General features: G+C 41.0%; 1 protein-coding gene across 1 annotated transcript in view; it reads right to left on the reverse strand.

Moving 5' to 3' along the window:
- The window catches only part of PLPPR1 (phospholipid phosphatase related 1), a 258,906-nt gene extending 233,397 nt beyond the window's left edge, over positions 1–25,509 (reverse strand). The window contains exon 1 of the mRNA XM_041760585.1: positions 25,326–25,509. The gene's annotated coding sequence lies outside the window, so the exon portion shown is untranslated. The remainder of the gene's footprint in view (positions 1–25,325) is intronic.
- Positions 25,510–26,279: the final 770 nt, after the last annotated feature.

Here is a 26,279-nt window from a genome sequence, read left to right on the forward strand (position 1 = left end):
AAGGAGAGACATGGAAAAACAGTCTCTATAAAGGTTATAGGTGTTTCTGAGGAATGAATGACACTTTCATGGGAATATATCAACCTACGGATCGGGTGCCCGATGTATACTTCTAGAAGGAATTAGTTATGTTTCTCCTATAAAAAATAATGCCACATCACTAAGCAAAATTATCAAAATAAGACCAATGAGTGAAAGCTGTAGGAAGATAGGTTTCAAAGACATTCAATATAAAATGTTTTAACAACTACAAGATGGAACAGGTTACCTTTGGAGCCCATACAATAAAATGATTAAGAGCATAGGTTTGAGAGTCAGAAAACTGTGGATTTGAATCCTGATGTTTAACACTCATTGCGTTACTCAAATTTTGGGGGCCTCTTGTTTCTCCCCTGAAGACTGTGGATAATAATAGGGCATACTTCCTGGAATATTGAAGGATTAATGAGATAATGTATAAAAAGCACTTATACAGAATCTGACACTTAAAAAAAGACTCAATAAGTGGAAGCTTTTTGTGTTACTGCTTTTGTGTTAATAACTGGCATGAAGTAGAAGCTGCCAACTGCAGATAGAGGAGATAGTTAGCTTTGGGAATTTATGTCATGTAAATAATGTTTGTTTCAAAGCAGATATATTCTACTCAAACAATGACTTTAAACTGACAGCTCAAAAGAGATGAAGTTAATTGTGTCCACTAGCAAGAGAAGACTCAAAACATGTAAGTCTGTTCACTGTACCTCTCCATCCGACCCATGTGATGTGGAACTGTATAGCTTAGCCCAGCACAATAAACCAGACAGATCAATAAAGTTTAAACAAGAATTCCCACATGAGGTAATGCAGGGGAAAAAAACCCCATCAAATTGGATTATGACATAAAGGGCCTCTGTGCGTATGTTGAAAATATCTGTAAGTGATTTTATATGACCCGAAGCAGAATACCAAGGGCTAGTGATTACATAAATAATGGAGCAGGAAGATGGCAACAATATTTAAGGTTATTCAAGACAATGAGTAAGCATAAAGCTGCCATTTGAAATGAGAACATCTAATCCAATTCTATAAGGAATTAATTAGCTGATCTTTTGATTTACTTGAACACTTACCAAATTGCTTTCAGAAAGACAAATACAACTGTCTCTGCTGGTGAATTAAAGGTAAGCCCTGTCTTGAATGAAATAAGAGCTTATAACACATTTCAGGCTATTATTTGGTTTTAGAGATTGTCTTTATTAGATACGTATCAAAAGGATGCTTCTGGATCAGAGCACAGGAAATGACTAATAAATTAAGAGGTTTTCCATTGTTAGCGTAAGAACTCAAAAATAAATTAATGTTACAGAGGATCCTATACAGAACACAGATCCTTCAAGGGAAATACAACTTGATCTTATTAAAACTATAAAAGCCCATTTCATTGATACCCTCTACCCAATCATTGGTTTCAAGTAAAAGGGACTCCCAGCCCTAGACACTGAACTGATGAGCTCAGGTGAAGCAGTCCACATGGAGCCTTTTGTTTATGAAATGGTCATGCTGTTACCAAGGAGCACAAAAAAGACTGCCTCCATTCCACTCCTGCCAGACCATGCCTGCCTTCATACTCCTCGCAGCAGGGCCAGGGGCTCTCCTTATCAGGTTCCTGCTGGTGCAGCTCCTAATGGCCTTCCTCAATTCCCATTCTATCTGCTTCACTTTGGGCTGACTCAGCAAATGCCCACAGAGGAGGTTTGCAGCATGGCAGGAGTAAGAAACTAGAAACAAAGAAGTCTCCTTTAATTAATTAATTTTCTTCCTCGTGTGTTGTCTGCAATTCTTTCTATCCATTGATGATCAAGAATTCCAGGGGCTGTTTAAATAGAGTATATTTCACATATTTAAAAAAAAAAAAAAAGAATTCCAGGGGCTGGCACAAGGGAAAGGCACCAGAAGAAATCAATTCTCAATAACCTTGGAGATCACAAGGTACTGGATAACAATCCTGTCTAAAAGAGAGCTACTGGTCTGTGTAAAGCACAGGTGAAGACAGGTGGGAAAGCCTAATAGAAATATTACACCTTGACTCCAGTACACCAAAGCCATTTTGGATTACATTCCAATAGACTATGTCATCAATATGCTTCAGAAATGTTGTTGGGATTATTTTCTGATATAGGTCAAACGTTGTGTCCAAAGAAAAAAAATGCATGAAAGAAGATCTGGAAATTATCTTGTGAATTGGAAGACGTAGCGAAAGTCAGGTTATAGAATTCAGGCTATTGAGGAGGATTGCGCTTCATCAGGAAACTGTGACTCAACATGGACAAGAACATTCAAACTAAGAACTTCTGACACTTAAATATACTGTAAAAAGGATTTGATATTTCCCTTTCTAGAGATTATTTGAAGCAGGATATGCTATCATATCCTTCTGGTTTCTTACAGAGTAAACCTGTCTTCTCAGCCTGACACACAAGGCCAGTTATAATCCAGTGCTAGACTACCCTTCAAGCTATATTTCTTCCCTACAGCTTCCAAATCCTTTACTCCACCCATATAAGAAGTACTTCTTTTTTTTTATCCATTGATTCATTTGTTGATTCATATACTCATTCATTTATCCTACATACATATAGCATCACATCTCACTTATTTATTGAAATAACCTTGTAAGATGGGTACAGTATTATCATTTTTTTTTCTAGAACAGGGGTATGATTGCTCTGCTAAGGCATCTGAACTTAATTCTTGATGGGCATGAAAATTCCACAAAGCACATGAAGATCAGAGGGATTTTTGTCATAGAATTGACTTGTTCTGATTTTTACTTTCGAAAGATAACTCTGGAGGCATTAGAGTAGGTGGGGTGTAGTGGGGAAACTGATAGTGGACACAGAGGCTATTGTAATGATTCAAGCAAGATATAATAAGAGTATAAATTAATCTTGTGATGGGAATGGGTAAATATAGAATCACTAAAGTAATGGAAGCCTAAGTGACTGACTAAAAAACTATATGAAGAAGAAGGAGGTTGCCAGAGGAGACCTGGGTTTCTGGCTCAAGTGATTAGATTACAGTGGTGCCATTAACTGAAAGTGTAGAAAAAAGCAGGGAAGTGTAGGAAAAGCATGTTTGTGGGAGAAAATAAATTCTTTTGTGTCTTCTGATTTAGGTACTATGTGACATCCAAGTTTATATGCTATTAGCTTCTTTAATATGTGAATCTGGGCTCTTCTGAGTGGAAACATCAAAAAAGACTTAATATAAAGTTTCTATTTTGTTCTATTTCTATTTTGCCCTTTTACTTTCACCTGACTGATCAAAGACTCTAAGTGCTAATATCTTTTTAACACTGACTTAGAAGTGTTTGTGAGATAATGAAATACAGGCAACTGTTGGGGAAGTAAATTGGTACAGTCTTCCTGGAGGGCAGTTAAGCAGAATGAGTCTCAATTAATGGTGTCTCCCCTCATGTGGTAATTCTTTAAAAAAAAAAAAAAGCCACAGTGGTTTGTACATCCTCCCATCAAAAAGTTGAGTCTATTTTTCTAGGCCTTGAATCTAGGCTTGGTCACAGAACATTCTTTGGTCAATGGGACATCAGAAAACATGACTGAGAAGTATTTGCCCATTGGAGTTTGCCTTCCCTTACTGCTGGGAAACCTTCCACCACCACATAAACAAGCCCAGGCTAGCTTCCTATAGGAAGAAAGACAATGTACAGAGAAGCCACAGCCACTCAGTCATTTCAGCCACGCTAGCTGTACCATCTGAGGCCTTGACTGCCCTAGATCACGGTTTCTCGATCTTGCTGGTGTTGACATCTGGGATTAAATCATTCTTTGTTGGGGAAACCTATCTTGTGCATTGCAAGATGTTTTGTAGCTCTAGCCTCTACCCATTAGATGTCAATAGCACCCTTCTCTCCCACATTGTGTTAGCCAAAAATGTCTCCAGACATTGCCAAATGTGCCCTGGAAGACAAAATCACCAACTATTTGAGAACCCCTAATATAGTCCATATTTATTGTCATATTCAAAGTACAGTTTTTATAATAATAGCAAGCACCATTTATTATATGCTAATTATGTCATATACACTATGATAAATATTTTGTGGATTATGTCATTTAATCCTTACTGTAAGCCTAAGAAGTAGGTATTATTAACATCTATATGTTACAGATTAGGCAACTGAAGTAAAAAAAAAAAAAAAAAGGTTAAATATTATGCCCAAGTTCATCCAGCTAGTAAGTAGTGAAGCAGGTTTTTGAACATAGGCAGTATGCTCCTAGTACAACTCCTTAACCACCATAAGGAGCTAATCCATTTAAACCTGACTTCTATTTAAGTACTAAAATCAAATAGTTCTACTTTGTCTAGGATCAATCAAAACTGCCATTAATAGACATCAACTTGGGCCAATTTTGATGTACATTGTTTTTTATTGACTTGGTACTACCAAAGAGAGGCAAGATCCACTAATGACTCTCACCATCCTCTGGCATCTTACCCCTTCTGGGATCCTTCTTCTCTCCTTCTCCTCAATACTATTCTTATAGTATACCGCATCTCAGATGCTATTCCTTCATACTTGGTTCTTCCAGTAACAATTAAAATAGCAGACAACAAAGTACCTACTCATTTGAGATATCTTTCTCATATATGAGACCCATACCCTACTCAGAGGATTCAAATACACTTAGTTTTCATGATTTTTCTGTCTTTTACATTCATGACTTCATGTTTAAAACACAATCTGCTCTGTGACCCCTCCATGTCCAGAGTAGACAGTAAATTCTCATGGTACATAGTGTTTTGCCAAAAAGACATTGAGGAGGATTCAAATCAATCTGGAGATCACAGAATCAGAGATCTCAAATTTCCTGGAATTTATAAGGAAGTTCTTGTTTTGGGGTGTTTAGGTATGATAAATCCAAAGGAAAACTGATCTTACAATCTTGTTTTTAAAAATAAGTCTCTTATTAGAAGCATCACTCTTTAACATATATATGCATAGATATGTACATATACATATGATTATTTGGATTTTTTAATACAAAAATGGACTTTACAATATCCATCATTTAAGGAAAAGTACACTTGTCATGCAAGTGCCAACTTTTGCCCTTCCACCATGGAAAGGATACAGGGAGATACTGATCATCACCAGGAATACTGTCCTCATCATACACCAAATCTGTTGGTGCCTTGATCTTAGATTTCTAGCTTCCAAAACTAAGAGAGACAGATCCAGAGAGATTCAAGACCAAGCTAAGGGAGGGCTTCCATCAGATATTGGCTACAAATTACAAGTGAGATGAGGATTCAGAAGGCAACTTTTGCCCAGGTCATCATAAGTAATGGATTTTTTAATGAATTCAGGAATACAAATGAAGAGTAAAAGGAAAAAGAAGAGTAAGAAAGTCTATCATTATAATGTGGTCAGGAATTGAAAGATATAGGCAGCCATATAATTTATATCTTAAAGCTATGAATATAGAAATTATTTCTCTTCATTAATTAAATGACACAATAGTATTTAACATGATAAAAAACCTCATTCCACTCCTCAACATTTATTTACTCTATTGTTTTGGCAATGTATTATTTAACTAACACATTGCACTCTGCTTATTGTATAAGACCATGTTTACCCCCAAACTGTTATTTTCATGGAAATACAAATGTCAGGCCATTCAGCAGATTGATTCTATATAAGAAACATCTAAACAGACAGGAGGGAGGGAGGAAGAGCAAGATGGAAGAAAGAAGGTGGGAGGGAAAAGCAGATTAAGTTTTATTTGTTCTATTTGAAGAAAACAAATAGAAAAAAATAAACTTCATCAAGAAGAATAGAGATGATCTAAGAAAGTAGAAATGTAAAGAGCAGAATGGAATGCAACACTAATGATTCCTCTTTCCCTACCTACCATATTCATTTTCATGATTTGCATTCTACATTAAAACCTATGGTTGTGATTTGTACATGTCACATTTATTTGTCAATATGCATGAACTTATGTAGCACTGTAGATCTTATCTCACCTACAGAGATGTACTTCTACAATTTTGGACACGCATTCTTCAAAAAGAGTATCTTAAGCTATGATCCCCAAAGATAGCTGTGAATGGTAGCAGGATTTGGAGAGTTAGATATGGGATTATGGTCACTTATAGATAGACCATATTATTTTAAATGTATGCAAATTTCTTATTTACTTCTGGCATTTATACATTTGTTGCTGCTATACCATTTAGCCATTTTACTGACAACCTGTAGTTTTACAAAGGTAAATTACTTTACATCTAGCAAAAAAACATTTGGGATGAGTTTAATTCATTGTGTATTTTCCTAAGTTCTATCCGTATTAAGTTCTAACTTAAGCTCTAAATTTTAGAAATAATTTTTATTACTATTTTGATGAAAGAGTTTGGTATTCTTAAGTTTTATGTCTGTATAGATACCTAATAAATAATTTGCTTGGGAATTCAAAACTAATATATTTAGAGACAAAATTTCTAAATCTATGTTATTGCTGATTTTTTTCATTAAAATGTAATAACTTTCACTCGATATAATTAAAATGGTCTATTCATTTTTTTTAAAAAAGAGTGTAACTTTGGAGCCAACCTACAGGGTTTAAATCTTATTCTATCACTAAGCATTTATGTGGCCTTGGAAGTCATTGGCCTCTCTCTGCTTTATTTTCTAAATTATAAATTTCTACTGTGATATTTGAATAAAGTAATATATGCAACTAAGAATAGTACCTGGCACCTGGTAAGCAGTATGTTTTAACCACCATTATTAATTTTCTTTTTCCACTTCCCAAAGAATAATGGACATCTCTCCAGGTAAGTAAACATGAAGCCACAGTTTTCAAAGGGGCACAATATTACAATTTATTTAGTATTCCATAATTTGTTCAGTACCCTGCTGATAAAGTATTCAGATATTTTTCCATATTTTAATGGATAAAAACTACATTCAGATATTTTTCCATACTTTGATGACTACATGGTATATTATTGGATGGATCCCCATCAAAACCCATGTCCTAATTTCCTCAGGATATCTTCCCCAAAGTCAGAGTACTGAGTGAAAACGTATGTGCATTTTCAGTTTTGAAAATATTTGCTGAGTAAGTGCTGAAACTGTTGTAATAATTCATACAACTATCAGCAGTATACAAACTGTTTTCAAATTTACATACATATACACACACCTGCCACCACTGAATAAAAGCAAGATTTACAATGTTTTTTTTGTGTTTTTTGTGTTTTTTGTTTGTTTGTTTGTTTTTTACTAATCTAATGGCAGCAAAATGGTATTCTGAGTTTTCATTTGCTTTTCTCTGACTACTACTAAATTTGAACTTCCCTTGATATAATTACTGGTCATTTGCATTTTTACCTTTTATGAGTTTCTTGTTTGCATCTTTGTTCATTTTACTATTGTCTATTTCTTATTTTGTAGTGAGTACCCTTTGACAGTATGCTCATGAACCCATTATATGCCATATGTCCTGCTAGTATTTTTCCTACCTTTCGTCTTCATCATCCATGTATCACTGAATAGCCACTCTTTAGACAATGGCTCTGAACCAGAATCGTTCCTGGCCTCTGAGGATTTGTGGCTCTTGAAGCATGAGCATTCAATGCAAATGCATTAGGAGATATGCATGTTTCCTATTATAAAATCAATGCTTCTAAGAATCTCCCTGAAGTGAGACAGCATCACATCAATCTTCATACTTTACCTTAAGAAAAATAAACCTTTTCCTGAAGAGGGATGTCTGGTTCATTTACTAACTTGTGAGCCCAATTTCCCTGGGACAATCTTACATCTCAAAGCACTATATTCTTCTCTCATACTTTACAGGAATATATGAGACTCAGTATGAAGTTTATACTAGGGCCTCTAGGACCTCTGTGGTTTTCGATTAGTTCAAGGAAGGCCTAGTGCATCTTACCTCAAACACTTACTAGATCATGGATCACACTGTCTTATATCTGTTTTTTGTCTTCCCAATGAAATGGTAAGCTCAGTTGTGATTTTTCACTTTGCTTTTCAGGAGCCCTGATGTTTTCTTGGACACAGAACAAGGCTATTTGGAATTTCTCCCTGTAAGTAATGATCTATTTATGGACCTGTTTCTCTGACACATTTCTCATGACACAGTTCTTAAGACAGAGAAAAAAGGAATGAAGTGGGGCCAAATAGCTCCTGAGGATGGCAAATGGAATAAAGGAGCAGAAGATTCACTCAGTCAATTGACAAATATTAGTTGAGCCTCTTCTATGGAACAGGCTAGGAACCCACCTACCAATATGGTACAATTTAAGGAAAATTACAAGACATACCTAAGCTAAAACAACTCCATCAACAACAAAGATTCACTTCCTAAGAATCTTAGTAATATCTCAGATAAAATCAGAAGCCACAGAAAAAGAAACACATAACAGTAATCAAATGGGACGAGAAGTAAAAGAAATGGAAGGGCTACTCAACGATGGGATATTATTCAAAATAAACTACAGTCACAGATGTATTTGGAGAAAGAAAGAACCTACAGTATGACCATTTTAAATATATATTCCTAAAGCACAAACACTGAGTATCAGATGGTGAGGAAATCACATGGTTCAGACCTCAGGCTGGATTCATGCTGGTTATAGTCTACACTGGGGGTTAAAAATGAAAAGGAAGAGAAACTGAAGTGACATCCACTCTAAGAGCAGAGTGGAGACCTCTTGGGCTGATGAAGGAAAGGAATGGTGTGTTCCTAATACAAATTATGGAATGGACACCACTGTGAGGAAGATCAGGGATAAAAGACAAATATTCAGGGCACCTGGGTAGCTCAGCGGTTGAGCATCTGCCTTTGGCTCAGGTCATGATGCTGGGGTCCTGGGATCGAGTCCCACATCAGGCTTCCCACAGGGAACCTGCTTCTCTATCTGCCTATGTCTCTGATTCTCTCTCTGTGTCTCTCATGAATAAATAAATTAAATGTATTTTTTTAAAAAAGACAAATATTTTTTGTCATCTACTGGCTAAAAGACAACTTGATTGACCGAGTGCTCAGATATACACTTAACATTGTTATGTGGTTTCATTTCTCAGAGCAGATGAGGTCATTAGGTAGACTATGCTGGAACTTATTCTCATCAACAGTAATGTGGAATGAAGGAAACATCCTTAAAACAGGAATGTGAGAGTTCATGATAGCCAAGTAGGAAGAATTTCAAGGACTCCAGAGAATAGAGGAACAAAATTCCCTCATCTAAAACTCTAGGAAGGGTTAAAAGGACTATGTGTATGTATATGGGAGGAGAGTCTCTAGAGTAAAAATATGACTGACAACAACTATCAATAACTCTGCTGGGGAAGGAAAGGTAAGTTATCTAGAAAGACCAGTATGACTACACAAGGTTGGATTTCAGTAAGCTTCACTTTAAAGACTATATACTAAAAGGGACACATAACCAAGATAAATATATTATAATAATTGCAAGATTTGTAAGAACAGTTAACACAAAGAAAAACTAAAGGAACTAATGGTTGAAGAGAAGTTAAAGGAAGAAAGGGGGGGCAGTTTATTGGCATTGGTAAGAATAAGAGAGGTGATGAAACGGGGCAGATGACGGAAAAGAAGAACATGGAATTTGGTCATTCTCCTGTTGCCCTGGATGGGAATATGGATTTCACAGTTGTCTGAGGGAGGGGATGGGAGTAATTCATTAGGGATCAGCAGCAGCAAGAGCTGTCTCAAATGGTCAAGAGAGCAGATAAAAAGAAATGCAAGGGAAAGGTAGCTCAGTGAAAAGAGGCAGAAGACTGGGAAAATGTCACAAAAGAAACTATCTTGGATGAAGTCCATATGGAGCAACTGATAAAATGAAGTTTGTGTTTAGCAGGCTACAAGTTTGTGTAGTGCGCTTAGAAATACAAACATGCATAAGAATGTATATGCTATGTTTTGTAGGAGAAAACCAGTGTTGGTCAGTTAATATGAATTTCTAAATTCTTTATTTTTAACATGTCTATATCTGAAGGTATGGCTGATACCTCGTCCAAGAGTAAGGAAAGGAGAAGGCAGCTGACATTTACTGGGAATGAACATACCAGGAAATTTACAGACAAGCTTAAATACTTACAATAATCATACGAGGTAGGTATTGTTAGTCCATTTATAGATGAGGAAACTGAAGGTCAGAGAGGTTAAATATCTTGCCTTTTTCCAAGCTAGTAAAGCGGAACTGAAAATCATCTGTTGGATTCCAGAGTTCACACTTGTCTCATTATTCTATGTCTTCTCTGGAGGAGAACAGAGATATCATAAACTCTTTAAGCATAAAGAGGCATAATTGCTTAGGATGTATACACTTTAGGTTAAGCCTCTGATCTGACCCTGTCTTGTTAAAATAAGCTTATTAAGAGCAATCATTTGGAACCTCTAACCCAGAACATTTTTGGCTCCCCCTCTCCTTACCCACTGCCCAACCAAACTGTTCCATCAGCATCTAGTTCTTCCATCTAGGCATCAGAAGCTCAGGGTAATCCCATTAATCTGTGACTCTTTGGGTTCACTTACTTATCCACTACTCTTCCATTTATTCACCTATTCAACAAATATTTACCACATACTCAAGTATTCAAATAATCAAAAGGAAATGTGTCCAGTTTTAACTTTAGCTTGTCATGAAAACCTTAATCCACCTGACCAGGTCTTGTCTGTACACCCACTTGAATTTTCCTGGTTATTTTCATCAACAGTTTTGGTTTCTCCAACTCTACAGAAGTAAAGGGCAGGGACCCTTATTTTGTTATTGAGTTTGATGCTTTCAGACCCCACAGTCTTATCCGTCAAGGCTTCTGCTTTTTAGGTTCATCTGAAATATCTGACTCCTTCTGATCAGCTTAGACCCCTCCTCCCCTTGTCATCTCCATTTTCTTCTTCTGTAAGCAGCCTCCCTCTCCACCCACCTACAGTTTTAAAAACAAGGCTGAGAATTTTCTCAACTCCTCTGACATATTTCATATTAAAAGGAGAACATAATAAGCATAAAACTTAATAGCTTTAGGTAAGTAGTTTTGGGCAAACTAGGTAAAGTGATCCCCTGTATAAATGCCAAACATACACTCTGTTTACCACAGAACACTTCCAAATCATATCAAAGAGAAACACATCTGATCCTAGGGTGATTTATATCTTCAGTCAGCACATATTTTTACCTCTGATTCATACTACATGATTTGGCTTTCAAATGCCAAATGAACAGTAAAAATTTGAGCCTTGCATCCTTGGAAGAGTTACCTCTTCTCCCGTCATTCTCAATAAAATGATGGTGCTGAATTAGTAATAGTATATTAATAAATGAGCACTTTTGCAGAATTTTTCAGTTTATCCTCTCATACATCATCTCAAAACAATTCTTTATGAGTTACCCTTGTCTTCATTTTATAAATGAAGCAATGAGATCCAGAAAACTTGAGAAAACACTCAGGTCACATGGTAAGTGATGTATCAAGGCTCAAACTTGGATCTTTTCACCGAAATCTCATACTTTCCACTACACTCCACCATTTCCAAGTGATCTTTATGTTCTCTTTCAGGGGCTGGGTTGGGTATGGGCTGCAAAGTTGTCTAGGGGGAGAGAGTAGGAGTCATGAATTAAGGATTAGCAGCAAGAGCTGTCTAAAATGGGCAAGGGCAGGTGCCTGGGGCAGGGGGGCTCAGTGGGTTAAGTGGCTGACTCTTGGTTTTGGCTGAAGTCCTGATCTCAGGGTCATAGGACCAAGCCCTGTTGGGCTTTGTGCTCAGTGTGTAGTCTCCTTGGGATTCTTTCCTTCTTCTTCCTCCTCCTCTGCCCTTCCCTGTGCACACACTCTTGTGCATGTGCTCTTGCTCTCTAAGATAAGATATTATATAAAAGTAAGACAAAATGGCCAAGAACATAGACAAAAACAAATCCAAGGAATAGATAGCTCTGTAGAAAAGGTGTTGAAGACTGGGAAAATATCAGAGGAAAAATCATACTGGGTGAAGCCCATGCAGAAAAATTGTTAAGGTGAACACTGTGTTTCATCTCCTATAATAATGGAACAATTATTCTTTTTAATTCACATTTTAACAATATTTAAATCATCTTAATTTATAAAATATCACCCAGGGAATTATAATTTAATAAAAATTCCTTTTGATCAAAAGTATAATCACTTAAGTTATAGACATTTCCTAAACTCAAATCAAGAAATAAATCAAAATTTCTTTTGAAGAAAAAGAAAAGTACTCAAGTTTCTTCCTGTGGCTCCAGATGTTCAGAAACAGGTTTACTTAGAAGTTGAATCTACCTTAAAAGTAATTTACCATTATTTTCAGGAAAGAGATAGAGGAATCTAGCACCTGGGAGGGAAAAATGAGGGCAACTGTTGATGGGTAGATATTTCTCTTTGCTACTAAAAAGCCAGGAAAAAATCTTGACAGGAAGTATCCCTGGGATGGTCCCCACAGGCTTTCTGGAGAAACAAGAGAATGAAGAAACCCTAGTTTCATGAATTGTCCCCTTAAATTCACTAACAACAAAGAAACTCGAATTTGAGGAAAAGGTAGAGGAAAAAAGATATATAGTAAAAGTGAGATCTGAGAAGAGGAGAGGAGGAAGATCCCCTCTTGGGGATCACCCTCTGGTGAAAGACTATAGACATTCTACTTGCCAGATGCCTTATTAGAAAAGGTACTCATGATCTGATAAATTCTGATTTATTCTCTAGTGATTTTATCCTTCCTGTAACACTAGGCAATCAATTCACCCAGTTCTGAATGTTTAGATTTCTTTCAGTTCTTTTCCTATAAATTCTATTTTCTCCATGGTATAAAGATACAGCTTAGTTTTTCATCACTTGCCCCTAGACTGGCTTTTCTTGATGACTCTTATACAGGATGACATCTTTTACGAATGACTATAACATATTCTCTTTTAACACAGTTAAACTCCAAAAATTTTACATTTCCCTTGAATTAGTTTTGGTAAGCTTCTTTTATGTAGTTGGTGTATAGGGGAGTGAAAACTTATGCTCAAAGCAAAAGACCCATAAAAAAATCTAATAACTGGGGGTGCCTGGGTGGTTCAGTGAGCTCAGGTCATGATCTCCGGGTCCTATGATCAAGTCCTGAGTTTGACTCTACACTCAGTGGGGAGTCTTCTTGAGATCTTTCTCCCTCACCCAGTGCACCTCCCCTCAGCCCCCTCATGCATGATCTCTCTCTCTCTCCCTCAAATAAATAAATCTTTTTTTTTTTAAATCTAGTAACTGTTCTGCAAGGAAATTCACAGAGATCAAGACCTAGGTTCATGTGTTCATGTGTTCGGGTAAGGCAGATACAGCTTCTCTGGGAGAAACTGTGGGACAACTTCAGGGCAGTCCAGTCCTTCTCAGAGCTGTCTGTGGTTGCTGTATCCATATCACACAAAGGCAATGAATCACACAGAGTACTTGTCAACATTTGACCCCCAGCCAAACCTAGTAACTAGGTATAACCTCATATTTAGAGATCCCATGATAGCTAGATTTCCTAATACAAATATACATCTCTTCAATAGTGGGTGACATACAAAGATAAGAAGGTATACACGTTAAGTATTTAATTTTCCAAAGATATTTTCCTTATGAGTTCTTAATCTGTGCCCAATTTGCTCATTTTATTGGAGCACTATATAAATGAGTCTTTTTATGGAATAAAGTTTGATTTTAGGGGGCACCATTTAATTTTACCTTCTTCATAGGAGTTGCACCCCTAAATCTGGCCATCTGGCCCCATGTAGCTAGAAAGAGGAAGAATTTGGCTCAATCAGGAAGAATATTTTAATGTTTCAAGTTGTCCACAGAAAAATGGGACTCTTAGGTGAAGTTTGCTGGCATGTGCCCCACCCACGGCATCCATGTGTCTGAGTGCCACTTAATTGAGACACTTCTGCCTCATTTAGAGCAATCCTCTGTGACCACCCCATTCCCAGCATGCATTTACAGATCTGCCCAGCAGAACTCTGAAGCTATCTCACATTTTTAGATATTGTCTCATCTTTTGGATTTAGTGATTTCTATTGGTTTCCTAGATCCACTCTCAAGATGCCAATTATTCTTTATACTCTACTTCATTTATTCAATAAATTTCAATTAAAGTTATAAAGTATGACAGGCACACTTCTAGGTCTTGGGGATGTAAAAGAGACAAAACACATACAGTCTTTCATCTTGCTTACATTTTAGTAGGAGAAAACATCACAAATAGATAAACAATATACATATATATGAAAAGACGGTGGTCAATACTAATAAAGAAATGTAAAGCAGAGTAAAGAGTTAAAGATGGGGTGCCTGGGTGGCTCAGTTGGGTAAGCATCTGACTCTTGATTTTGGCTCAGGTCATGATCTCAGGGCCATGAGATTGAGCCTGCATCAGGTTCTGTGCTGGGCATGGATCCTACTTAAGATTCTCTCTCTCTCTCTCTCTCTCTTTCTCTCTCTCTCTCCCTCTGCCCCCTCCCACCCCACCCCTTCTCTCTCTCTTAAAAAAAAAAAAGTTAAAGATGAATGGGCTGGATCTTCTACAGACAGTGACCAGAGAAGACTTCTATGTCTGATGAAGATATGATGTATAAAGTGGTAAGAGCATGAGAGAGGGATATAGATTTTTGCAAAGCAGGTATTCTAGACTGAGCTAACAGAAAGTGCAAAGTCCTGAGGTATGTTTGTGTTTTTGATGCACATCAAGGTTAGCTTCTCTGCCCCAGGTCTCTGGATCCTGGCCAACCACAACTCAGATCCAATCAGCCTCAATCTTAGGTGTACATCCATTATGGCCACCCACAAGGAGAAAGAATACTGAAAAGAAGAAGCCGGATAGCTTCTTGTTATGTGGTGTGAAAGGAGAGACTCTAGCACTGAGGGAGTGACTGGGATTCTACATATATGTCTACATCTAGGGCACCTACCAGTAAACTAAGGAAATGGGACCTGCATTATGTATTTAACCAGCAGTGTCTAATAATGTTGTCTTCATATTTGAGCAAGGCATACATTTTCAATTCCCAAGCATTTCCATCAAAGTAGAAAGATGCACAGAATGAGGGCTGAGATTTATTCTTTAAAGCAGAACTTTGATGTATTGATCAAATCCTTCTATTCCCCCACCCCTTGCTATGCTTCTGAATTTCATGGTTCATGGATTAGGATTGAATGAAGGTGATATTCTGATGAAGACATAACAAAGTTTTGGGGTTACCAGTGTAATGATGCATATTTTTTAGCTTCTTGCTTTAAGTCTTAATTTCCAAACAAAATAAACAGACAAAAGGAAAGATTAAAGTGTTATGGAAGAAAATGCGACAACTGGGTATTTTAAAGCTTGACATTTAAGTGGTTCTGAGGGCTCTTCACCATGTATGTGTAATAAATAATGAATAATAGTTACTGTAATGTACTTAGTCCTTATTATCTTCTAAACTCTATATTAATAGATTAATTCCTTACAAAATCTTTTTTTTTTATTTATTCCTTACAAAATCTCTTCTGGGGAGGGAAGTTACTTCAATTATCTCCATCTCACAGATGAGAGATCTGAGTCTTCGAATGACAAAGGGACCAGCCTGACATCGCAATGCCTGTGAATGGCAGAGCTGGGACTAGAACCCAGCTCCATCTGTCTCCACAGCCCAAGCTATTAGCCCACCACAGGATTCTGCCTCCATAGCAGTGAAAGATAATTAGAGTACTTAGGAATCAGAGTCTTACTTATGCTCCCATCATGAAGAAAACAATATCAGTTAATATAAGGAAGAGTTCCTGCCTTGACTGAAGTTGGCAGGTAAAATTCATTCATTTTGGAACTCATTTCTCAAGGTTTAAGGTGGCTAGAAGTGAAACTGAAAAATAAACCTCTAATATGTTACACCTGGTAAGGTGCATACCCCCTCATCTCAACATTAGGGGCAGACTGTTGCCTAACTTCAAATTCTTAATAAAGTGGAAGAATATTGGGCCAGGGAGAAGGGAGAGCTTGGGTAGTGGTTAGGTAAGCAGGGAGGGGAATAAGGACAGGGACACAGTCTCAGCAGCAGCTTGTGGGTGAGAATATTTACATAAAGCATGAGGCTCAATCTGCTAGGGATTCATTGCTCAGACTAGTGTTCGTGAAGTGAGCTCCCCTGTTCCCTCTTCCAGCTGTGAGGGCTGCTTTGCAGTCAGGTGTAACAGAATCAGCCCTGCCTTACTAGGCTGGAAACCAAACCTGCCATTCCAGTCTCTCCAATCACGGGGGACCCTGGAGAGGTGGGTTAACCTCAATGGACCCTTTTCTCATCTAAAAAAAAAAAAAGGAAGACAATTGAGTAGACTATCCCTTCCAGCAATTGTGTGAATCAAGGAGAATTTACAGCTGTTGCCATTCATTAAGTTCAAATTAAGTCACCTAATTATTTTATCTCTTGTTAGATAGAAGGTAAGCTCCTGAAAAGCACATGGTATAGTAGGTGACTCCTAGAGGGAGCTCAGCAAATATCTGCTCATTGACTATATCTACAAAATACACATGGGGACAAATGGCCAAAGAACCCTAGGATATATCCGCTGAGTCCTATTTTAGGATGGAAAGCAACACTCATCCTTCTCATACAACAGTAATATTTACCAGATGCTTATTACCCTAAAAATTGCTTTCGTTTGATATTGTGACTAAAAGTAAATGGTAAAATAGTCTGTAAAGTATAATCTTACCTTTAAAAAAAAAAAAAGAACAGCATATGTATGTTAATGAACCAAAAATGTTGGAGGCACTAAGCAATTGACAGTGGTTTTCTGGGAAAGAGGCTGAAGCAGAAATATGACTGGATTTTTACTTTCTACACCATGTACCTCATTACATCTGCATTTTGTATCATATTGTAGTACATATATCATTGTTTAGGGTTTTGGTTGCTGAAATACTCTAATTGTTCCAACTAGTCTGGCCAGGAATTGCTTGTGTCACATGTTACATGTCAGCCTATGTAAAAAACTAAACCCAAAGGATTTTCTCGAACCTAAAGATACTGCCTTGCTTTTTACACTGCAGGGGGTGGGAAAAACACACACACACACACACACACACACACACAGATAATGTTTTTTCCAGTTAATGCAAGTGTGAATGAAATAGTCTTACTTTTTTTTTTTTCTTTCAGTTCCTGTGACCCCCAGGAGAGAAGGCTGTGGGCTGATTATTAGAGCATTTGAGTGTGTGGGTTTGCCTGGAAGCAAGAGCTAGCAAAGGCTGGAAGATGAGACTGACGATAAAGCATGCTCAGCTTGTAGAGCTCTGAGCTGAACAGCATTACTCTCGACCAGATTTTATTTCTTGTTAATTATATCCGATTCCACTTGATTATGGATTTCAATGAATTTAAAAGGTTGGGGGTGGGGGTCACTTCTCCATGCTATTCATCACAAACATCAATAAAAAGAGCACCCCAGAAACCCTTGACCATCAGCCGTGCAAATATATTACCCCTCATTGTGATGGATTTGCTCCAGTAATTATGATCACCTTTTCTTCAGTCTGTGTCTGTGAGCATTTCTAGAACACTTGATGCCATAATACCCAAAGAAAGAGCCCTTTCTGACATAATGGAGGCAATATAAAATATGTGCTTTCCTGTCTTGTAAAAATTTATGACATTCACACAAAGAGGGGTATTTATTTCCTATGTGTATGCATCTCTGCTTTTCGTTGTTATAGATGAATGGGAAAAGATAAATGTACCACAGAAGGAGGGAATAATGGCAGGGAGGGGAGCTGACTGCTGACTTCCCATCTAGTGAATCCAGACAAGCTGCTGAAGCCCTGCACTCAAGGTTCTGAGGATGGCAGGAGGTGATGGGGTGATCTGTCACCCCAGCCTTTGAGAATCAGAAGGATCAAGTGGGATGAGCATAGGCTTTGAACTCAGGCCTAGGTTGGAGTCCAGCTCTAGCTTTGAAAGCTTGGGAAAGCTAACTGACCTTTGCTCAGCTGTCGAATGAGATATTAATAATGTCTATTCCAGCATGCTGGAGAAACTAAGGAAATAATACATGTACAATATGTGTATAATATATGTAAAGCCATGGATGGTACTTGGTAGATACCCCCTAAAAAGTCCCTCCCTTTAACTCTTTTTCTCATCTCTATTACCAGTCCTTTCCTTCCTTTCCTAATTTTTTTTTGGCAGAAATAGCCAAGGTTTTGTGCTTTTTTTTTTTTTTTTTTTTTAGCCTTCTGATCACAAATCTTCAAAACAAGCCAGCACTACCATAATCCAAAATCAGCCAAGTTGATGGGTAGAATAATTTTCTTTTTTCCATCCTGGGTCTTCAAAAACCTCAAAAATATAGACCTAGATAAACTTACAAATGAAGACGACCTTTACATTGTCCTTAGCCCTGAGATAGATAGATAGATGGATGATAGGTAGACAGAGCTTTTACTAAACTTTATTTTTTCCTTTTGGCCTTGCTTTATACTGTGAAAGTAATGTTTACTAATTATCAGATCAGCCAGGTCATGAAACGTTTAACAGCTCACACACCACCATGTTGAATGGCATTTCCTTCGATATTTTCAATTAGGACCCATGCCATACACAGTCCTTTTTACACTGTGTTCTCACACTAATGTTGGGAGGCTATGAAATACTCTCCCTTCTACTTTGTGGAAGGGCACAGCTGGAACCAGGGTGAGGCCCGTGAGATACCTGCCTTAGAGGAAAAATTGAGAGGGGAGCCAAAAAATTCAGTAATCAAGATAAACAATATTTTAATACCATTTTTTTAAAAAATCAAAATTATTGCCAAAAATCCGTGATGAACAGAGCATCAACATTTTAAACAAGATAGGAATTAACCATGCACTTGCATAACCCTGCCTCCCTCCACTCCACCTGACTCAGGCTGTAGGTAGACCCTGCATCTGAAATCAGTGACTGGCATCTGGTTCCAGTCCTCACACTACTTGGCTACATGGACTCAGATGAGTCGCTGAACATCTCTGATTCTCAGTCTCCTCATCTTGTTTCACTTACAAGTCTGGTCAGAAACATTCCAGGGACTGTGAATTTGCAAATTCTAGGATTTTTTTGACAACATGAAGATGCATGACTGGAATATCAGTGATGACTCAACTGGACAAGATTCATTCACCGCGCCAGCCATTCAATCCAAAATGTTTACTGAGCACTTGTTGTGGGAGGTGCTGAAAATACAAAGTTAAGGACTACAGAAACACATTAAAAAAGCCAACCCTAGTGCTAAAAGGCCAGAACAGGCTTCCCTAGGAAGACATTTTGGCCTAAAGGACTAAGAGTTAGGGAAGGCAAGGATGGAGTTCCAGAAAAAGAGAACAGCCTGGCCAAAGACCTGAAGGTAACAAAGAAAAATCTCAGTTGGGGAACCATAATAAGTGTGGTGTGGGTGGTCTTTAGTATAAACGGGGGTAGATGAAACAAACAAAACCAATCTTTGATTTCAGAGCAGTAATAAAAGTACTTGGGGACTATAAGGCAAAGAGCACTAGGTCATGGTCAGACCTGGGTTCCAGTCACTGCTCTGTTGCAAATTAGCTAGATGGTAGGTCTTCCATTTCCACTGGCATGCTATTTTAGAACACACCACAAACTTTTCCATAAGACCAGAGGCTTTTAATTCCCAAGAGTATTGCAAATCTCACGTCTGAGATATTTAGAGTTTCAGCACCAAAGAAGTGCTATAATTAATACATGTAGTCACTTCCCTGCAAACAATTTGCTAAACAGCTAAGTAGCTGTTGTGTGACGCCCATGAACCTGAAGAATGCTGGGACCACACTAAGGCAAACAAACTCTCATCTTCCCGGGACAGGCAAGAGAAGGAGGCAACCAGGCAAACTTGGTGGAGCTACTCTGCTCCTGCCATATTTGTGTGTGCCAATTTAATTCCTGCACTTAGGAAGACAGGATTAGAGCCAGCTATTTATAACCAACCAAAATAATTGTTTTAAATGAACACCAAAGAACACAATCACTGGGCTCCTGAGCATAGCATTAAAGCTTTATGTTTGTAACCTCACTGTTGTCACACACAATACCTGCTGTGGGTTGAGCACTTACTCTGTGCTGAGCTTTACAAATATTAACTAATTCTCACAATTCTAGGTGAGGGGTTAGGACGGTTTTCACCATATTACAGATATGAGTAATTTGAAGCACAGAGAAATACACTCTGTGACGAAAGTCGCACAGTTGAGCGGCAGAGCCAAAATTCAAATACAGCCTGTCTACCTCCAGTCTGTGCTCTTGGCCACCATGCCACCTAAACAAGGTTCATCATCTTGTATGCCCGAGTGACACGCTTTTCAGAGTATGGCACTCAGAGTCTCCTTGAGTTTCCAGAACTCTGCAGCAAGCACCTCAGTTATTTAGTTACGGGAAAGAGGAGCACACTCCACACCTTTTCTCAAATTCATCCTCTTATGCTCTTGGAAAGAGATGTCCTTCCTCCTCTGTCTCTTCTCATTTCCCACATCTTTTGTTCTCCTTAGACACCAGTTCTTCCTGCCAGTTCCCCTTTAATAAAAACTGTGTTTGAGGTTCACTGTACCTTCTCCCTACAGCCCCATAACTCTTTCCCCACCAGATGTTTGCCTTGCCTGGATTTTCTTACCTCCCATTCCCCACTCAACCCCTGGAAATACAGCTTCTGAGCATGCTGCTGTACTAACGCTGTTTCCTAATGGTCACAGTGAACCCCTTTTCACTGTCTTTTTTTTCCAGTTCCCTATTTTCAGTATTTTCAACTTCTCTGCACTTAAAATCATCCTGATAATTTACACACTTGCTAGAGAGGGACACTGTAGGATTATTAAAATTGAGATCTGGTTCCGCCACTTACTGATTTGGTAACTTGGGACAAGCTACTGGAACTTTCTATGGTACTGTAGCTCTCCTGCATCCCTAAATTTTGCTAAATGCTGAGATTTAGTCTTTGGCTCCCTGATCTCCTGATCATTTCATTCCCACTGCTCTGCCACTATCCATCCAAGGTCAAACTCAAAATGCTATCAAAATTTGATATTCTTCTCTTTCACTCCCTGTAGTTACCCTGAAAACAAATTCTCCTGTTTTTATCTGTTCTGACATCTCCTATTGGGATTTTAAGATTGGAACCCAATATGCTGGGGTTTGGTTCAGCAAGGAACCCAGTTCCTAGGGCTGCATGGTTGGAACATGGGTGTTCTGGCCCTTACCCCAGGATGCCAAGATGCTATGAGCTCTTTAAATGAGACCCTGAGGCTTACAAACTCCCTACCCCCAGACTATTGTAAATGTTTGAGGAAAGTGCATGAAAACAGGAAATTCTGCCAAGTAAGGGGAAAGGAAAGGGGAAATCACATTTACTGCCATCCTACTATGAATCAGGAACTGTGCTAAATGCTGTTGCTTCCACGATGGTCTCATGATACAATTTTTTACGTATAAAAAGTGTGATGTCACGATACTGCTTCTTATTGGCATTTCATAGGAAAGTTCTTCACAGAGGCAGTCGCCCTGGATCATTTTGTTACTGACCTCCCAAAGGTTGATCACCTTGGAGAAATGGAATCATGATTTAGCTTCTACTATCCTAATGGAGAAATCATCACCTCATGACTGGACTTCTCATTCACTGATTCAGGCTTTCATTCAACAAATATTTATTGAGTCCCTACTCCGCACCAAGACTGTGATGAATGCTAGAGATTCAGCTGTGACTGCCTTGCCCTCAAAATACAGAAAGGAGAGCACACAAGGGAATGCTGGGGAAGACGAAGGTAGCAAGGGAGCACATGGTAGGAGACCCTTAGATGAGCACGGTTTACTTTTGTCACTCGTCTCCCAGACACCTCTCCACCCCCACTGCCACCATCCTCATCATTTCACACCTATATTTCCACAATAAGCTCCCTGCCTTCAGTCTCACCACCTCCAATCCATCCTCCACATTACGGTCACAGTCATCTCTCTTGAATGCAAATCTGATGTCTCAGCCTTTTTTCAAACTCTTTCCAACTCATTTGGATTAAACTGAAGCTCTTTTGCTTGGGATATTTCCATTCACACTTGATCTCTGATATGACAGTTTGCTATTCCATGGAGTTAAGAACCCACTTCTCTCCCTGCAGCCACACAGAACTACTTCCAACTCTCATATAGTTTTTTTCTGCCTGGAAAGCCCTTCTCTTCTTCTTGTCCTTTAAGACTCAGCTCACCTCGACCGCCCTAAGAAAGCTTCTTGATCTTTTCACCCTCTTTTAGGTGGATGCCCTCCTTTGGTGCTTTTATAGCATCCTGGGCATATCTCTATCCAAACACAGACTCTATTACATTAGTTGTCAATTAATGTTACCCAGGTGCTGTTCATCTCTGTATCTACACACCAGCACCCTGTGCTCTAGCCACACAGGATGGCTTACAGTTACACTAACTCATTGGGCACTTTTACACATTTCCTCTGCTTGGACTGTCCTTTCTAACCTCCCCTACCTAGTAAAAGAGTATTCAAGAGTATTCAAGATTTTTCAAAAATATCTCAGCTCCAGGGGAAGAAAAGCAAGCAAGCAAACACATGTCTGTACTACTGGCATTTGATTTAACCTATAATTAAAACAGTTAAACAGACTGCAGCATAGTTAGCTAAATACCTACTTCTTCCACCTTGAAAGCTGGCACTATTTTTTACTTCCTTATGGCTTTTTTGGTTTTGCTTTTTTCCCCAGTCTCCAGCACATAATAAGTAACTGATGTGTGTTTTCTGAATGTTGAGGAAATCCAGGAGGGAGGAGGGAGGATACAGCATACATGTTAAGAACTCACTGTGCAGTACGTGGCTATCCTACTCTCTAATGATTTCATGTGTGTTAATCTTGTATCTACAACTAGATCATAAACCCTTTCAAGCCTGGAATATGTTATACATTTTTATATGCCCTCCAACGCTAAATGATAGGTGCTCAATAAACACTTAGAAATAGAATCTGAATATAATCAAAATGAACTGAGATTGCAAATGTAGGGAAAGGAAATATATCATAGAGAAAATAGAGCTCTAATAAAAAGCAACAAAAATTTTTAAATCTTTCCTTGCCAAGTTTTGCAAAGTAAATGATGATACTATTCACTATGAAATAAAAAGGATATATGCTGATAATTATATTTAAACCCCCTCTATGCCAATATCAACTTGAAAATATTTCAGGAAGCGTCTTCACTTCACCAGTTGTTTAAAAAGAAAAGGAGAAAAAAAAGCTTTCAGATTTCTATCTTACTAAATGCATACAAAAAAGCTTTTTAAAAAGCATAAAAGCTGTACGGAAGTGTACTATGCTGCACACCCAAAACTAATATTACACTGTGTGTTAACTGAAATTTAAATAAAAACTTTTTTTAAAAATCATATGCATGAAGCTGTTCTAATAATATGCATTCCCTTCCCAGTGCCCCTCCCTCCTTTACTTCTTTCTCAGAAACTTCTTCACCTTTGACTATGTTGACTTGTGAGTCAAAGTCTCTTTTATGTGTGAACTTTCTCTATTAGCTTCATGTATATCATGCTCTCTCCCACTTCAAAGAAGTTACAGAATGTTAAAAATTAAAATTAAAAAAAAAGTGGGGGGGGGGGTCCCCAGAGCAGCAGAGAGATGGCCTCCACCTATCATCTTAAAATGAAGAGCACACTCTCTGACAACCCATAGACACAAGTTCTGGATCTGAGCTTCCAGCATTTTCTTCTGCCGGCATCAGCTTGGCGTCCAGGTTCCCCACACTCTCCTCTTCCAAGGTTCTGAGCTATAGAAGCGTCAAAAATACACCTGCCCGCACATCCCAGGCAGAAACAAAACGTCAAGGTGGAGAAACTTCGGCACATGGCCCCGCTCTAGACTTACAGAGTTAATTTATGACTGTGCTAAAGGTCAACTCCGGAATAATCAAGTGTGTTCTCCTCCAGATGTGACATTCCAGAAATCTCCCTACTGGAGTCCCATCCAGGACTAAGCCACCCTCCAGGGAAGCGGTCCGGGAGTCCAGGGAAGCCTGCAGGGTACTTGCCTCCCGCTGGACCTCTCCCGGCCCTAATGAGCTTCGAGTCACTCCTCGCCTGCGAAGCCCTCATCCGTCCCTCTTGCAGTCCCCTTTGTCCCAGTCCTGGACTCCTCGGTCTCTGCCGTTTCAAAGGGCCATTAGATTGGAGGCGATTCCCAGGTGCCGGCGGCGCTCCGCACTCTGACGCCCCGCCCCGCTGGGGCTGGCATTTTAGGAAGAAATCCTTTTTTTTTCTTGGGGGGAGGGGGGAGAGGGGGGAACCTCTTCCCTGGGACCTAAGAGGTCTTCAACAGCAGCTCGATACCAGGCTGCAGAGAGCCTCTCCCGCCGGAGCGGTTAAAAGGGAAAACGATATCCCCACAAAGGAAAATAACCCAGAATCCTCCACATATTCCACCTGTGCGTGTGTGTGTGTGTGTGTGTGTGTGTGTGTGCGTGTGTCATAAAGCCCCCAGGGCAAGAAGGAAGCCCCCGCTTCCCGCAGCTGCAGCCGCCCAGCGCCCGGCGTGAGACAGCCGCTTCCCGGGGGCGGCGAGGTCCCGGCGCCCCGCGCCTGCAGGGGTGACCTCGAGCCTTCCAGGAACTCATCATTCATCCCCGCGCTGACCCGGGCCTCACCCCGCGCCTCTGGCACCCGCGCCCGATGCAAGCCAAAGGCGGCCCCTCCAGGTCTGCAGGTGACAGCCCCGCACGCACACCCACACTCCGGCGCGCCCGGGGCGGGATGACAGGTGTCCACGCCTGAGGGCAGATCAGAGGCGACGCTTGCAGCCGGGGTGACAGACCCCGATCCTGGCACCGGCCGCCCTGCAGGGCGCCCCCTCCCCGCCCGCGCCCGCGCCCGCGCCCGCGCCCGCGCCGGCTCCCGTCGCAGCCCCGGAGGCCGCCCGGAGGGTGGACCCGGACGGAGGGAGCCTCCACGCCCCCTTTGTCTCCACGCTTCCCAAATGACAGGGGAGGAAAGTTTACGAGCGGGGAGGGTGTAGCTTTCTGCCGGGTCCATCTGACACCTCGCAGGAGGCGACCCTCCCTGGGGCCGCCCTCTCCCCCCGCACACCCGGGCGCCGCCTTGCTCTGCACCTGCAAAGCCGCAAGCCGGGTTTGGGCCACCTGCTCCGCCGCGTGGGGCCAGGAGCCCGCGCCCCCGCGCCCCCGCGCCCCCGCGCCCCGGGCCCCGGGCGGTCCGCGTCTGCGGGCGCCCCACTCACCTCTCGTTACGGCCCTACTGGGCCGTCCGGCTGCCGGGGGCGAGGGGCATTCACGCGGCGGGGGACGCGCGCCCCGGGCTCTGCTGCATTCCGCCTGCGTGGGAGCGCGAGCGGGCGGGCGCGGGTGTGTGCGAGTGCGGGTGTGTGTGCGGGTGTGTGTGAGTGCGGGTGTGCGTGAGTGCGGGTGCGAGTGCGGGTGCGAGTGCGGGTGCGAGTGCGGGTGCGAGTGCGCGCGCGCGTGGGGCGGGGGGCCGGGCGCGGGCTCGCGGGGCCCTGGGCGCACAGCCCGCCGCCGCCGCCGCCGCCTCGCGCTGCCGCGAGCGCAGGGTCCAGGTTCCAGGATCTCCTGTTTGTTTAATGAAAGGAAGGAGCAAAAGGCAGGCGGGGAGGGGGGCGGAGAGGCGGGGAGGGCCCGGCCGCGCATGCTCAGACCCGGACCCCGAGCGCTCACTCCGGAGCGCGGGCAGAGGGAGGAGAGCGAGCTGCCCGAGCGGAGACGGGGTGCGGCGGGGTCCCCGAAGGCAGCAGGGAAGCCCAGCCCACAGGCGCGCCGGGCGCGGGGACATCCCTGCATCCTGGAGGCCGCGCGCGGGGACCGCGGGGGCCCTGGCTGTCGTTCCGCGCCCGCTCTCTGCCGCGGTGCTGGGGGCCCCGTGGTGCCCCCCCGCCCCCCAGGCCGGCGGAGCCCGAGCGGCGGGCAGGCGGTGCCCAAGCTCAAGTGAGCTCCCCGGTCCGCGCTGCTCGCTTCCCCTCCCAACTAACACTCTGTGAAGAGCAGCAAACGGCAACTGTCTATCCGGGTCCCAAGACAGGCTTGACGGGGCGAGGGCGGGGAAGGGACGCAGAACCCTCTTCCGAGGAACAAAGCAGGAGTAGAAGGAAGAGGGGTCTCCTAGGGCTCCTTATTCAGCTCCTTGGGTGACAAGGTTGGATGGAGGAGACATTTGCCCTGGT

Source organism: Vulpes lagopus, chromosome 7, assembly GCF_018345385.1.
Source record: "Vulpes lagopus strain Blue_001 chromosome 7, ASM1834538v1, whole genome shotgun sequence".
NCBI classification, from domain to species: Eukaryota; Metazoa; Chordata; class Mammalia; order Carnivora; family Canidae; genus Vulpes; species Vulpes lagopus.